This window comes from Danio aesculapii, chromosome 4 (assembly GCF_903798145.1).
Source record: "Danio aesculapii chromosome 4, fDanAes4.1, whole genome shotgun sequence".
NCBI lineage: Eukaryota > Metazoa > Chordata > Actinopteri > Cypriniformes > Danionidae > Danio > Danio aesculapii.
In genome coordinates, this window is record NC_079438.1 from 23,963,335 (window position 1) to 23,978,777 (window position 15,443).

General features: G+C 47.5%; 10 non-coding genes across 10 annotated transcripts; all 10 read left to right on the plus strand.

The window, feature by feature from the left end:
• Positions 1–3,582: 3,582 nt before the first annotated feature.
• trnal-cag (transfer RNA leucine (anticodon CAG)) lies at positions 3,583–3,665 on the plus strand. Its single transcript has one exon. It is a non-coding gene; the product is annotated as a tRNA-Leu (tRNA).
• A 1,240-nt stretch (positions 3,666–4,905) lies between these two features.
• trnal-cag (transfer RNA leucine (anticodon CAG)) lies at positions 4,906–4,988 on the plus strand. The gene has a single exon. It is a non-coding gene; the product is annotated as a tRNA-Leu (tRNA).
• A 1,366-nt stretch (positions 4,989–6,354) lies between these two features.
• Positions 6,355–6,437, plus strand: trnal-cag (transfer RNA leucine (anticodon CAG)). Its single transcript has one exon. It is a non-coding gene; the product is annotated as a tRNA-Leu (tRNA).
• A 1,366-nt stretch (positions 6,438–7,803) lies between these two features.
• On the plus strand, positions 7,804–7,886 carry trnal-cag (transfer RNA leucine (anticodon CAG)). The gene has a single exon. It is a non-coding gene; the product is annotated as a tRNA-Leu (tRNA).
• Positions 7,887–8,661: 775 nt separating this feature from the next.
• On the plus strand, positions 8,662–8,743 carry trnac-gca (transfer RNA cysteine (anticodon GCA)). Its single transcript is given in 2 exon segments — positions 8,662–8,704; positions 8,709–8,743. It is a non-coding gene; the product is annotated as a tRNA-Cys (tRNA).
• A 1,367-nt stretch (positions 8,744–10,110) lies between these two features.
• trnal-cag (transfer RNA leucine (anticodon CAG)) lies at positions 10,111–10,193 on the plus strand. Its single transcript has one exon. It is a non-coding gene; the product is annotated as a tRNA-Leu (tRNA).
• Positions 10,194–11,548: 1,355 nt separating this feature from the next.
• On the plus strand, positions 11,549–11,631 carry trnal-cag (transfer RNA leucine (anticodon CAG)). Its single transcript has one exon. It is a non-coding gene; the product is annotated as a tRNA-Leu (tRNA).
• Positions 11,632–12,997: 1,366 nt separating this feature from the next.
• Positions 12,998–13,080, plus strand: trnal-cag (transfer RNA leucine (anticodon CAG)). The gene has a single exon. It is a non-coding gene; the product is annotated as a tRNA-Leu (tRNA).
• Positions 13,081–14,446: 1,366 nt separating this feature from the next.
• trnal-cag (transfer RNA leucine (anticodon CAG)) lies at positions 14,447–14,529 on the plus strand. Its single transcript has one exon. It is a non-coding gene; the product is annotated as a tRNA-Leu (tRNA).
• A 775-nt stretch (positions 14,530–15,304) lies between these two features.
• Positions 15,305–15,386, plus strand: trnac-gca (transfer RNA cysteine (anticodon GCA)). The gene is given in 2 exon segments: positions 15,305–15,347; positions 15,352–15,386. It is a non-coding gene; the product is annotated as a tRNA-Cys (tRNA).
• The last annotated feature ends 57 nt before the right edge of the window (positions 15,387–15,443 follow it).

Sequence of the window (15,443 nt, forward strand, 5' to 3'; positions counted from 1 at the left end):
AATGTTTTATTTGTTATGCATTATTTTTTTTATATAAATATTTCAAAAAAGTCTTTTTAATAAATGTGTCTAATTCAGTAAAATCATATTTCAAACAGAATCAGAATCAGTTTTATTGCCAAATGTGTTTCACACACACAAGGAATTTGTTTTGGCTACAGAAGCTTCCAGTGTACATAAAGTGACAAGTGACAACACAAAATAAATATGAAAAAAAAAAGATGATAAACATTAAACAGAGATGCATTTATTCAAAATAAAAATCTGGATGTTGAATTGTGTGTACAGATTTGTTATAAATATTCCGGGGTTTAAGGTGCTGTGTACAAGTGCAAATGAGAAAGTATTGCACATATTTATTGCACAGTAGGGGAATATTTAACTGTTCATAAGGTAGACAGCCTGAGGAAAGAAACTTTTGTGCTTTTTTGTGCTCTGAAGCGCCGACCAGATGGTAACAGTTTGAACAGGAAGTGTGCTGGGTGTGAGGCGTCCAGAGTGATTTTGCGAGCCCTTTTACTCACTCTGGAAGAGTACAGTTCTTGAAGTGTAGGAAGGGTAGTGCCAGTAATTCGTTCAGCAGTCCGGACTATTCGCTGTAGTCTACGGAGGTCGGTTTTGGCAGCTGAGCTGAACCAGATGGTGATTGAAGTGTAGAATATAGATTGGATGACAGCTGAGTAGAACTGTATGAGCAGCTCCTGTGGCAGGTTGAACTTCCTCAGCTGACGAAGGAAGTACAATCTCTGCTGGGCTTTCTTCACAATAGAGTCTATGTGAATGTTCCACTTTAGATCCTGAGAGATGATAATGCCCAGGTACCTGAATGCCTCTACTGCAGCCACAGTGCTGTTCATAATGGTGAGTGGAGGGAGTGCAGATGGCAGAAATGGAAGCAAAGAATATCAGAATGTGTCATGAAATGCTGCACAATGAACAGATGGCCCACCTTCGCCTTTACCATGCATCTTGCATGGTCAAAAATCTGCAAGCAAATGTAATTTGAGGGGTAGGAAAAAATGTTAAAAGGTGTGTGATTTTTTTTTTTTACTTAAAACTGTTTTTTAGGACTCTCCAGAGATCGAATCAGCGCAGGGCGCAACACAAAATATGTGTATGGCACAGGAAGCTGGAGTCTGTATTTACCAAAGACATCGCTCAAAGTATATGATAACTACAATATTCCCATGTGTTAAAGTTAGGTTAATTTGGTTGTTGTATCAATACCTTTTTCATTTATTTGTCCACAGAGTAATGCACCCTCAAATCCAGACAGTAGATTGGATTCAGTGTGACCTTTGCCAAAAGTGGCTTCATGCAGACTGTGCTGGCATCAGTATTGAAAAAGTGACAGAGCAAACATTCTTCAAGTGTGGTTGTGATGAACATGTGCATACATTTGAGTAGTACATATTATTTATAACATTATTTAAATACTTTAAATATACAGTTCTTTAAGAAAAATTATAATGCCAATTTGATTTTAACAGAACGTTAGCACTCTTGAAGGAAGGCCGGTTAGTTGACAGTGTCATAGAGGATGGAGAGATCCTGGTAAATATTATAATTTACAACAACCCTTTGGATTAGCTTTATTACAGCTGTATTATTTTATGGGTTATTATCGGTTAAGTTGCAGTCTCCCAAAGACATTTAAATTTTGTTATGGTTGTCATAATTATGTATTATTATAAAGAAACATATTTAGTGAATGCACTAAAATACATATTTCTAATTACAACACTTATTTGTTGTTTATTTCTATAAAAATGCTACATGTTGTTGAATAAAGTTTGTTCCATTTTAGAAATCACACGAAGGCTTGAGAAATGGCACAATCAAATCTAACAGGATGTTTTTATTCAAGCATCCCACATTTTGCCCTAAGCTCAAGATGAAACTTAGTCTGAAGTTTAGTTTTTTTGATGAAGAACAGGTACAGTACATAATTGTAATATAAAAGAATATCTATTTTGAAAAGATATAAATATCACATTTCAATCAACAATATACATTTACTGGACATTTGCTGTAAAATATTTGCAGAATTACAGTTATTAGCAGTTATAATTCAAATAAAAATGTTTGAAGCATATAATTTGAACAATTGACTTTTGTTTTGCAACAGACACAGTTGATAATAGAGAGAATATTTCAAGTAACACAACTGGCCAAATTGTCTGTAGAAAACACTCGCTATGTTCTTGAAGTTTTGACCCCTGAGGTAAATCTACAGTCTTACTGAAATTCATGGGACAAATGCATTAAATGGACGTTACTTATTGTTCAGCACTGTACGCTCCTCTTTTAAAGTTGACGCTGTTAATTCTGCACAAGACTGAGGGCTTCCACCGGTTTCAGGCAGAAATGGCTTTACAGTCAAACATTGCATTGGAGTAAGTCTATCTTTTGCTTTTGTTCTGTCCTGCAATCAGTTCTGAAAGGTTAAAACTCTCCTGTTTGTCTTCTTAAAGGATGGAAACTTAAAATCCGAAATGATGAAACTAGACAAGTCAATGTGTTTTCCAAGTTGTGTCACGAAAGAGGAATATTAAAGTATACTGTGACCGATAACCTGTTTACAGCTTCTGCAGTGCATGCACTTTACTCATTTCCTTGACAATTAAGAATATGCATTGTTATTTACACGCAAATTTATGTAAATGTTTATTTGTGTTGATAGTAACATGTTAATTAAAGTAAACATCTGTGTTTTACAATAAAGAAATGAAAGCATTGCAAAATACTGAAAAACAATAATAAAAACGTTTGGAATAGATCTTGTATTTGTCCATCAATACACAGTGGCAAACACTATAGGCCTATATTTCACATAAGCTAAATACAATACACTTCTGTAATACAAATTGTATTAACAGTAGTATTATCTAGCAAGTATATTGTTATATTTTCATTTGAAAACACTGTATTTCAGAGTCAGAATTTACTTATCTTTTATCATTGTCTTTAGAAGACAGCCGTGACTTGTTCGGTTTAAGGCGCGTATAAAAAAACTGACGGATTCCGTGCACTGGTGTGTACTTACATTAAGGGCTCAGTCACAGACACATATTACCGTGGCGGGTTCCATAGCAGACCTGTTTAACCGTGTCGGTTCCGTATCAGCCGCACATAATCGTAGCGGGTGCCGTGGCAGGCGCGTATAACTGTGGCGGGTTTAACTTTTGTATTGCTTCAGTTGATCCACGTCAAACGTCAAGCGATAATGTGACAGGAATGGGAGCATCTTGCCATTATGGCTTCAGACTCAGGAGATGTTCTTAGAACGTCACGCCGCATGCCCTCCAGAGGAGCTGTGGCCTTTTTTGCCCCCGGGAAGCATAAACGGCACGGAAGGTAATAAAGTACGCCGCCCGGTCACCGAAGTGCTCCCGTGTTCCAAAAGGTACGATCTTGCCCCGTGTGAGGCTCAAACTCACGACCTTCAGATTATGAGACTGACGCGCGGCCTACTGCCCCAACGAGGCGGACTGCTGGAGCTGGGCAAGCTGTGAAACACCAGCTTCCATGTCATGGTGCTGCGATGTGGCTCCTAGGAGACAGCTCCGGCTAAGTGTGCATGTCAGGCTGGCCGAGCGGTCTAAGGCGCTGCGTTCAGGTCGCAGTCTCCCCTGGAGGCGTGGGTTCAAATCCCACTTCTGACAAACCTAGTCTTTGGCTTAATGGGCACTGTAGACTGCAAGTTTTGAGGCATTTGCGCAACATCAAGGCATTGTCTACAGCAACTCGGAAAAGCATGTGAACAAAACAATGGACGTGGGCTTTAATGCAAGTGCATCGAAAGGGCATCAAAAGAATTGCCTTGGAATGCCATGTAGTGGAATGTCCTGAGATGCCGTTTATTTTTAGGGCAATGGGATTCGCAGGACTTTTCGGCCAATTTTCTTACAACGTCAAGTCATGACATTTGACTCTTTGTGGGAAAGAGAAGAAAAAAAGCTGTGTCAGTCAATCAACGCGTCTTTTTCAAGACGCTGTTCTGAATGTGCGTTTCTGGAGGCGGTGGTTCCTATCTCCGGATGATGAGCACGAGTATCGCATCACAGGTCTGGGGGTCCAGCATGTCGATGCAGTGCCCGCGGACAGCTCATGCTCTCACTGTGAGGACATGGCTGTTGCACAGCTGAGATCTCAGGTTCAAGTATTTAACCCTCTGGCGCCATGTCCGAGTGATACAGTAACACTGACAAAGTGCCGCATCAATCTCTTTGCGCCACAATTTACGCAGCATAGCAGTGGCCATGGCAGCGTTAATGGGCACTGTAGAGCGCAAGGTTTGAGGCGTTCGCGCAACATCAAGGCATTGTCCACAGCAACTCGGAAAAGCATGTGTTCAAAACAATGGACGTGGGCTTTAAAGCAAGTGCACCGAAACGGGATCAAAAGAATTGTCTTGGCATGCCATGTAGTGGAATGTCCTGAGATGCCGTTTATTTTTAATTCAATGGGATCCGCAGGGCTTTTCGGCTAATCCTCTTACACCGTCAAGTCATGACATTTGACGGATCCACGTCAAACGTCAAGCGATAACGTGACAGGAATGGGAGCATCTTGCCATCATGGCTTCAGACTCAGGAGATGTTCTTGGGACGCCAGCCGCATGCCCTCCAGAGGAGCTGTAGCCTTTTTTGCCCCCGGGAAGCATAAACGGCACGGAAGGTAATAAAGTACGCCGCCCGGTCACCTAAGTGCTCCCGTGTGCCAAAAGATACGACCTTGCCCTGTGTGAGGCTCAAACTCACGACCTTCAGATTATGGGACTGACGCGCTGCCTACTGCGTCAACGAGGCGGACTGCTGGAGCTGGGCAAGCTGTGAAACACCAGCTTCCATGTCATGGTGCTGCGATGTGGCTCATAGGAGACAGCTCTAGCTAAGTGTGCATGTCAGGATGGCCGAGCGGTCTAAGGCACAGCGTTCAGGTCGCAGTCTCCCCTGGAGGCGTGGGTTCAAATCCCACTTCTGACAAACCTAATCTTTGGCTTTGTGTTCAGGCTCAAGTATTTAACTCTCTGGCGCCATGTCCGAGTGATACAGTAATACTGACAAAGCCCCGCATCAATCTCTTTGCGTCACAGTTTACAAGGTGTAGCAGTGGCCCTGGCAACCTTAATGGGCACTGTAGACTGCAAGTTTTGAGGCATTTGCGCAACATCAAGGCATTGTCTACAGCAACTCGGAAAAGCATGTGAACAAAACAATGGACGTGGGCTTTAATGCAAGTGCATCGAAAGGGCATCAAAAGAATTGCCTTGGAATGCCATGTAGTGGAATGTCCTGAGATGCCGTTTATTTTTAGGGCAATGGGATTCGCAGGACTTTTCGGCCAATTTTCTTACAACGTCAAGTCATGACATTTGACTCTTTGTGGGAAAGAGAAGAAAAAAAGCTGTGTCAGTCAATCAACGCGTCTTTTTCAAGACGCTGTTCTGAATGTGCGTTTCTGGAGGCAGTGGTTCCTATCTCCGGATGATGAGCACGAGTATAGCATCACAGGTCTGGGGGTCCAGCATGTCGATGCAGTGCCCGCGGACAGCTCATGCTCTCACTGTGAGGACATGGCTGTTGCACAGCTGAGATCTCAGGTTCAAGTATTTAACCCTCTGGCGCCATGTCCGAGTGATACAGTAACACTGACAAAGTGCCGCATCAATCTCTTTGCGCCACAATTTATGCAGCATAGCAGTGGCCCTGGCAGCGTTAATGGGCACTGTAGAGCGCAAGGTTTGAGGCGTTCGCGCAACATCAAGGCATTGTCCACAGCAACTCGGAAAAGCATGTGTTCAAAACAATGGACGTGGGCTTTAAAGCAAGTGCACCGAAACGGGATCAAAAGAATTGTCTTGGCATGCCATGTAGTGGAATGTCCTGAGATGCCGTTTATTTTTAATTCAATGGGATCCGCAGGGCTTTTCGGCTAATCCTCTTACACCGTCAAGTCATGACATTTGACGGATCCACGTCAAACGTCAAGCGATAACGTGACAGGAATGGGAGCATCTTGCCATCATGGCTTCAGACTCAGGAGATGTTCTTGGAACGCCAGCCGCATGCCCTCCAGAGGAGCTGTAGCCTTTTTTGCCCCTGGGAAGCATAAACGGCACGGAAGGTAATAAAGTACGCCGCCCGGTCACCTAAGTGCTCCCGTGTGCCAAAAGATACGACCTTGCCCTGTGTGAGGCTAAAACTCACGACCTTCAGATTATGGGACTGACGCGCTGCCTACTGCGTCAACGAGGCGGACTGCTGGAGCTGGGCAAGCTGTGAAACACCAGCTTCCATGTCATGGTGCTGCGATGTGGCTCCTAGGAGACAGCTCCAGCTAAGTGTGCATGTCAGGATGGCCGAGCGGTCTAAGGCGCTGCGTTCAGGTCGCAGTCTCCCCTGGAGGCGTGGGTTCAAATCCCTCTTCTGACATACCTAATCTTTGGCTGTGTGTTCAGGCTCAAGTATTTAACTCTCTGGCGCCATGTCCGAGTGATACAGTAATACTGACAAAGCCCCGCATCAATCTCTTTGCGTCACAGTTTACAAGGTGTAGCAGTGGCCCTGGCAACCTTAATGGGCACTTTAGACTGCAAGTTTTGAGGCATTAGCGCAACATCAAGGCATTGTCTACAGCAACTCGGAAAAGCATGTGAACAAAACAATGGACGAGGGCTTTAATGCAAGTGCATCGAAAGGGCATCAAAAGAATTGCCTTGGAATGCCATGTAGTGGAATGTCCTGAGATGCCGTTTATTTTTAGGGCAATGGGATTCGCAGGACTTTTCGGCCAATTTTCTTACAACGTCAAGTCATGACATTTGACTCTTTGTGGGAAAGAGAAGAAAAAAAGCTGTGTCAGTCAATCAACGCGTCTTTTTCAAGACGCTGTTCTGAATGTGCGTTTCTGGAGGCGGTGGTTCCTATCTCCGGATGATGAGCACGAGTATCGCATCACAGGTCTGGGGGTCCAGCATGTCGATGCAGTGCCCGCGGACAGCTCATGCTCTCACTGTGAGGACATGGCTGTTGCACAGCTGAGATCTCAGGTTCAAGTATTTAACCCTCTGGCGCCATGTCCGAGTGATACAGTAACACTGACAAAGTGCCGCATCAATCTCTTTGCGCCACAATTTACGCAGCATAGCAGTGGCCCTGGCAGCGTTAATGGGCACTGTAGACCGCAAGGTTTGAGGCGTTCGCGCAACATCAAGGCATTGTCCACAGCAACTCGGAAAAGCATGTGTTCAAAACAATGGACGTGGGCTTTAAAGCAAGTGCACCGAAATGGGATCAAAAGAATTGTCTTGGCATGCCATGTAGTGGAATGTCCTGAGATGCCGTTTATTTTTAATTCAATGGGATCCGCAGGGCTTTTCGGCTAATCCTCTTACACCGTCAAGTCATGACATTTGACGGATCCACGTCAAACGTCAAGCGATAACGTGACAGGAATGGGAGCATCTTGCCATCATGGCTTCAGACTCAGGAGATGTTCTTGGAACGCCAGCCGCATGCCCTCCAGAGGAGCTGTAGCCTTTTTTGCCCCTGGGAAGCATAAACGGCACGGAAGGTAATAAAGTACGCCGCCCGGTCACCTAAGTGCTCCCGTGTGCCAAAAGATACGACCTTGCCCTGTGTGAGGCTAAAACTCACGACCTTCAGATTATGGGACTGACGCGCTGCCTACTGCGTCAACGAGGCGGACTGCTGGAGCTGGGCAAGCTGTGAAACACCAGCTTCCATGTCATGGTGCTGCGATGTGGCTCCTAGGAGACAGCTCCAGCTAAGTGTGCATGTCAGGATGGCCGAGCGGTCTAAGGCGCTGCGTTCAGGTCGCAGTCTCCCCTGGAGGCGTGGGTTCAAATCCCTCTTCTGACATACCTAATCTTTGGCTGTGTGTTCAGGCTCAAGTATTTAACTCTCTGGCGCCATGTCCGAGTGATACAGTAACACTGACAAAGTGCCGCATCAATCTCTTTGCGCCACAATTTACGCAGCATAGCAGTGGCCCTGGCAGCGTTAATGGGCACTGTAGACCGCAAGGTTTGAGGCGTTCGCGCAACATCAAGGCATTGTCCACAGCAACTCGGAAAAGCATGTGTTCAAAACAATGGACGTGGGCTTTAAAGCAAGTGCACCGAAACGGGATCAAAAGAATTGTCTTGGCATGCCATGTAGTGGAATGTCCTGAGATGCCATTTATTTTTAATTCAATGGGATCCGCAGGGCTTTTCGGCTAATCCTCTTACACCGTCAAGTCATGACATTTGACGGATCCACGTCAAACGTCAAGCGATAACGTGACAGGAATGGGAGCATCTTGCCATCATGGCTTCAGACTCAGGAGATGTTCTTGGGACGCCAGCCGCATGCCCTCCAGAGGAGCTGTAGCCTTTTTTGCCCCCGGGAAGCATAAACGGCACGGAAGGTAATAAAGTACGCTGCCCGGTCACCTAAGTGCTCCCGTGTGCCAAAAGATACGACCTTGCCCTGTGTGAGGCTCAAACTCACGACCTTCAGATTATGGGACTGACGCGCTGCCTACTGCGTCAACGAGGCGGACTGCTGGAGCTGGGCAAGCTGTGAAACACCAGCTTCCATGTCATGGTGCTGCGATGTGGCTCATAGGAGACAGCTCTAGCTAAGTGTGCATGTCAGGATGGCCGAGCGGTCTAAGGCGCTGCTTCAGGTCGCAGTCTCCCCTGGAGGCGTGGGTTCAAATCCCACTTCTGACAAACCTAATCTTTGGCTTTGTGTTCAGGCTCAAGTATTTAACTCTCTGGCGCCATGTCCGAGTGATACAGTAATACTGACAAAGCCCCGCATCAATCTCTTTGCGTCACAGTTTACAAGGTGTAGCAGTGGCCCTGGCAACCTTAATGGGCACTGTAGACTGCAAGTTTTGAGGCATTTGCGCAACATCAAGGCATTGTCTACAGCAACTCGGAAAAGCATGTGAACAAAACAATGGACGTGAGCTTTAATGCAAGTGCATCGAAAGGGCATCAAAAGAATTGCCTTGGAATGCCATGTAGTGGAATGTCGTGAGATGCCGTTTATTTTTAGGGCAATGGGATTCGCAGGACTTTTCGGCCAATTTTCTTACAACGTCAAGTCATGACATTTGACTCTTTGTGGGAAAGAGAAGAAAAAAAGCTGTGTCAGTCAATCAACGCGTCTTTTTCAAGACGCTGTTCTGAATGTGCGTTTCTGGAGGCAGTGGTTCCTATCTCCGGATGATGAGCACGAGTATCGCATCACAGGTCTGGGGGTCCAGCATGTCGATGCAGTGCCCGCGGACAGCTCATGCTCTCACTGTGAGGACATGGCTGTTGCACAGCTGAGATCTCAGGTTCAAGTATTTAACCCTCTGGCGCCATGTCCGAGTGATACAGTAACACTGACAAAGTGCCGCATCAATCTCTTTGCGCCACAATTTACGCAGCATAGCAGTGGCCCTGGCAGCGTTAATGGGCACTGTAGACCGCAAGGTTTGAGGCGTTCGCGCAACATCAAGGCATTGTCCACAGCAACTCGGAAAAGCATGTGTTCAAAACAATGGACGTGGGCTTTAAAGCAAGTGCACCGAAACGGGATCAAAAGAATTGTCTTGGCATGCCATGTAGTGGAATGTCCTGAGATGCCGTTTATTTTTAATTCAATGGGATCCGCAGGGCTTTTCGGCTAATCCTCTTACACCGTCAAGTCATGACATTTGACGGATCCACATCAAACGTCAAGCGATAACGTGACAGGAATGGGAGCATCTTGCCATCATGGCTTCAGACTCAGGAGATGTTCTTGGAACGCCAGCCGCATGCCCTCCAGAGGAGCTGTAGCCTTTTTTGCCCCCGGGAAGCATAAACGGCACGGAAGGTAATAAAGTACGCCGCCCGGTCACCTAAGTGCTCCCGTGTGCCAAAAGATACGACCTTGCCCCTGTGTGAGGCTAAAACTCACGACCTTCAGATTATGGGACTGACGCGCTGCCTACTGCGTCAACGAGGCGGACTGCTGGAGCTGGGCAAGCTGTGAAACACCAGCTTCCATGTCATGGTGCTGCGATGTGGCTCCTAGGAGACAGCTCCAGCTAAGTGTGCATGTCAGGATGGCCGAGCGGTCTAAGGCGCTGCGTTCAGGTCGCAGTCTCCCCTGGAGGCGTGGGTTCAAATCCCTCTTCTGACATACCTAATCTTTGGCTGTGTGTTCAGGCTCAAGTATTTAACTCTCTGGCGCCATGTCCGAGTGATACAGTAATACTGACAAAGCCCCGCATCAATCTCTTTGCATCACAGTTTACAAGGTGTAGCAGTGACCCTGGCAACCTTAATGGGCACTGTAGACTGCAAGTTTTGAGGCATTTGCGCAACATCAAGGCATTGTCTACAGCAACTCGGAAAAGCATGTGAACAAAACAATGGACGTGGGCTTTAATGCAAGTGCATCGAAAGGGCTTCAAAAGAATTGCCTTGGAATGCCATGTAGTGGAATGTCCTGAGATGCCGTTTATTTTTAGGGCAATGGGATTCGCAGGACTTTTCGGCCAATTTTCTTACAACGTCAAGTCATGACATTTGACTCTTTGTGGGAAAGAGAAGAAAAAAAGCTGTGTCAGTCAATCAACGCGTCTTTTTCAAGACGCTGTTCTGAATGTGCGTTTCTGGAGGCGGTGGTTCCTATCTCCGGATGATGAGCACGAGTATCGCATCACAGGTCTGGGGGTCCAGCATGTCGATGCAGTGCCCGCGGACAGCTCATGCTCTCACTGTGAGGACATGGCTGTTGCACAGCTGAGATCTCAGGTTCAAGTATTTAACCCTCTGGCGCCATGTCCGAGTGATACAGTAACACTGACAAAGTGCCGCATCAATCTCTTTGCGCCACAATTTACGCAGCATAGCAGTGGCCCTGGCAGCGTTAATGGGCACTGTAGAGCGCAAGGTTTGAGGCGTTCGCGCAACATCAAGGCATTGTCCACAGCAACTCGGAAAAGCATGTGTTCAAAACAATGGACGTGGGCTTTAAAGCAAGTGCACCGAAACGGGATCAAAAGAATTGTCTTGGCATGCCATGTAGTGGAATGTCCTGAGATGCCGTTTATTTTAATTCAATGGGATCCGCAGGGCTTTTCGGCTAATCCTCTTACACCGTCAAGTCATGACATTTGACGGATCCACATCAAACGTCAAGCGATACCGTGACAGGAATGGGAGCATCTTGCCATCATGGCTTCAGACTCAGGAGATGTTCTTGGAACGCCAGCCGCATGCCCTCCAGAGGAGCTGTAGCCTTTTTTGCCCCCGGGAAGCATAAACGGCACGGAAGGTAATAAAGTACGCCGCCCGGTCACCTAAGTGCCAAAAGATACGACCTTGCCCTGTGTGAGGCTCAAACTCACAACCTTCAGATTATGGGACTGACGCGCTGCCTACTGCGTCAACGAGGCGGACTGCTGGAGCTGGGCAAGCTGTGAAACACCAGCTTCCATGTCATGGTGCTGCGATGTGGCTCATAGGAGACAGCTCTAGCTAAGTGTGCATGTCAGGATGGCCGAGCGGTCTAAGGCGCTGCGTTCAGGTCACAGTCTCCCCTGGAGGCGTGGGTTCAAATCCCACTTCTGACAAACCTAATCTTTGGCTGTGTGTTCAGGCTCAAGTATTTAACTCTCTGGCGCCATGTCCGAGTGATACAGTAATACTGACAAAGCCCCGCATCAATCTCTTTGCGTCACAGTTTACAAGGTGTAGCAGTGGCCCAGGCAACCTTAATGGGCACTGTAGACTGCAAGTTTTAAGGCATTTGCGCAACATCAAGGCATTGTCTACAGCAACTCGGAAAAGCATGTGAACAAAACAATGGACGTGGGCTTTAATGCAAGTGCATCGAAAGGGCATCAAAAGAATTGCCTTGGAATGCCATGTAGTGGAATGTCCTGAGATGCCGTTTATTTTTAGGGCAATGGGATTCGCAGGACTTTTCGGCCAATTTTCTTACAACGTCAAGTCATGACATTTGACTCTTTGTGGGAAAGAGAAGAAAAAAAGCTGTGTCAGTCAATCAACGCGTCTTTTTCAAGACGCTGTTCTGAATGTGCGTTTCTGGAGGCGGTGGTTCCTATCTCCGGATGATGAGCACGAGTATCGCATCACAGGTCTGGGGGTCCAGCATGTCGATGCAGTGCCCGCGGACAGCTCATGCTCTCACTGTGAGGACATGGCTGTTGCACAGCTGAGATCTCAGGTTCAAGTATTTAACCCTCTGGCGCCATGTCCGAGTGATACAGTAACACTGACAAAGTGCCGCATCAATCTCTTTGCGCCACAATTTATGCAGCATAGCAGTGGCCCTGGCAGCGTTAATGGGCACTGTAGAGCGCAAGGTTTGAGGCGTTCGCGCAACATCAAGGCATTGTCCACAGCAACTCGGAAAAGCATGTGTTCAAAACAATGGACGTGGGCTTTAAAGCAAGTGCACCGAAACGGGATCAAAAGAATTGTCTTGGCATGCCATGTAGTGGAATGTCCTGAGATGCCGTTTATTTTTAATTCAATGGGATCCGCAGGGCTTTTCGGCTAATCCTCTTACACCGTCAAGTCATGACATTTGACGGATCCACGTCAAACGTCAAGCGATAACGTGACAGGAATGGGAGCATCTTGCCATCATGGCTTCAGACTCAGGAGATGTTCTTGGAACGCCAGCCGCATGCCCTCCAGAGGAGCTGTAGCCTTTTTTGCCCCTGGGAAGCATAAACGGCACGGAAGGTAATAAAGTACGCCGCCCGGTCACCTAAGTGCTCCCGTGTGCCAAAAGATACGACCTTGCCCTGTGTGAGGCTAAAACTCACGACCTTCAGATTATGGGACTGACGCGCTGCCTACTGCGTCAACGAGGCGGACTGCTGGAGCTGGGCAAGCTGTGAAACACCAGCTTCCATGTCATGGTGCTGCGATGTGGCTCCTAGGAGACAGCTCCAGCTAAGTGTGCATGTCAGGATGGCTGAGCGGTCTAAGGCGCTGCGTTCAGGTCGCAGTCTCCCCTGGAGGCGTGGGTTCAAATCCCTCTTCTGACATACCTAATCTTTGGCTGTGTGTTCAGGCTCAAGTATTTAACTCTCTGGCGCCATGTCCGAGTGATACAGTAATACTGACAAAGCCCCGCATCAATCTCTTTGCGTCACAGTTTACAAGGTGTAGCAGTGGCCCTGGCAACCTTAATGGGCACTTTAGACTGCAAGTTTTGAGGCATTAGCGCAACATCAAGGCATTGTCTACAGCAACTCGGAAAAGCATGTGAACAAAACAATGGACGAGGGCTTTAATGCAAGTGCATCGAAAGGGCATCAAAAGAATTGCCTTGGAATGCCATGTAGTGGAATGTCCTGAGATGCCGTTTATTTTTAGGGCAATGGGATTCGCAGGACTTTTCGGCCAATTTTCTTACAACGTCAAGTCATGACATTTGACTCTTTGTGGGAAAGAGAAGAAAAAAAGCTGTGTCAGTCAATCAACGCGTCTTTTTCAAGACGCTGTTCTGAATGTGCGTTTCTGGAGGCGGTGGTTCCTATCTCCGGATGATGAGCACGAGTATCGCATCACAGGTCTGGGGGTCCAGCATGTCGATGCAGTGCCCGCGGACAGCTCATGCTCTCACTGTGAGGACATGGCTGTTGCACAGCTGAGATCTCAGGTTCAAGTATTTAACCCTCTGGCGCCATGTCCGAGTGATACAGTAACACTGACAAAGTGCCGCATCAATCTCTTTGCGCCACAATTTACGCAGCATAGCAGTGGCCCTGGCAGCGTTAATGGGCACTGTAGACCGCAAGGTTTGAGGCGTTCGCGCAACATCAAGGCATTGTCCACAGCAACTCGGAAAAGCATGTGTTCAAAACAATGGACGTGGGCTTTAAAGCAAGTGCACCGAAATGGGATCAAAAGAATTGTCTTGGCATGCCATGTAGTGGAATGTCCTGAGATGCCGTTTATTTTTAATTCAATGGGATCCGCAGGGCTTTTCGGCTAATCCTCTTACACCGTCAAGTCATGACATTTGACGGATCCACGTCAAACGTCAAGCGATAACGTGACAGGAATGGGAGCATCTTGCCATCATGGCTTCAGACTCAGGAGATGTTCTTGGAACGCCAGCCGCATGCCCTCCAGAGGAGCTGTAGCCTTTTTTGCCCCTGGGAAGCATAAACGGCACGGAAGGTAATAAAGTACGCCGCCCGGTCACCTAAGTGCTCCCGTGTGCCAAAAGATACGACCTTGCCCTGTGTGAGGCTAAAACTCACGACCTTCAGATTATGGGACTGACGCGCTGCCTACTGCGTCAACGAGGCGGACTGCTGGAGCTGGGCAAGCTGTGAAACACCAGCTTCCATGTCATGGTGCTGCGATGTGGCTCCTAGGAGACAGCTCCAGCTAAGTGTGCATGTCAGGATGGCCGAGCGGTCTAAGGCGCTGCGTTCAGGTCGCAGTCTCCCCTGGAGGCGTGGGTTCAAATCCCTCTTCTGACATACCTAATCTTTGGCTGTGTGTTCAGGCTCAAGTATTTAACTCTCTGGCGCCATGTCCGAGTGATACAGTAACACTGACAAAGTGCCGCATCAATCTCTTTGCGCCACAATTTACGCAGCATAGCAGTGGCCCTGGCAGCGTTAATGGGCACTGTAGACCGCAAGGTTTGAGGCGTTCGCGCAACATCAAGGCATTGTCCACAGCAACTCGGAAAAGCATGTGTTCAAAACAATGGACGTGGGCTTTAAAGCAAGTGCACCGAAACGGGATCAAAAGAATTGTCTTGGCATGCCATGTAGTGGAATGTCCTGAGATGCCATTTATTTTTAATTCAATGGGATCCGCAGGGCTTTTCGGCTAATCCTCTTACACCGTCAAGTCATGACATTTGACGGATCCACGTCAAACGTCAAGCGATAACGTGACAGGAATGGGAGCATCTTGCCATCATGGCTTCAGACTCAGGAGATGTTCTTGGGACGCCAGCCGCATGCCCTCCAGAGGAGCTGTAGCCTTTTTTGCCCCCGGGAAGCATAAACGGCACGGAAGGTAATAAAGTATGCTGCCCGGTCACCTAAGTGCTCCCGTGTGCCAAAAGATACGACCTTGCCCTGTGTGAGGCTCAAACTCACGACCTTCAGATTATGGGACTGACGCGCTGCCTACTGCGTCAACGAGGCGGACTGCTGGAGCTGGGCAAGCTGTGAAACACCAGCTTCCATGTCATGGTGCTGCGATGTGGCTCATAGGAGACAGCTCTAGCTAAGTGTGCATGTCAGGATGGCCGAGCGGTCTAAGGCGCTGCTTCAGGTCGCAGTCTCCCCTGGAGGCGTGGGTTCAAATCCCACTTCTGACAAACCTAATCTTTGGCTTTGTGTTCAGGCTCAAGTATTTAACTCTCTGGCGCCATGTC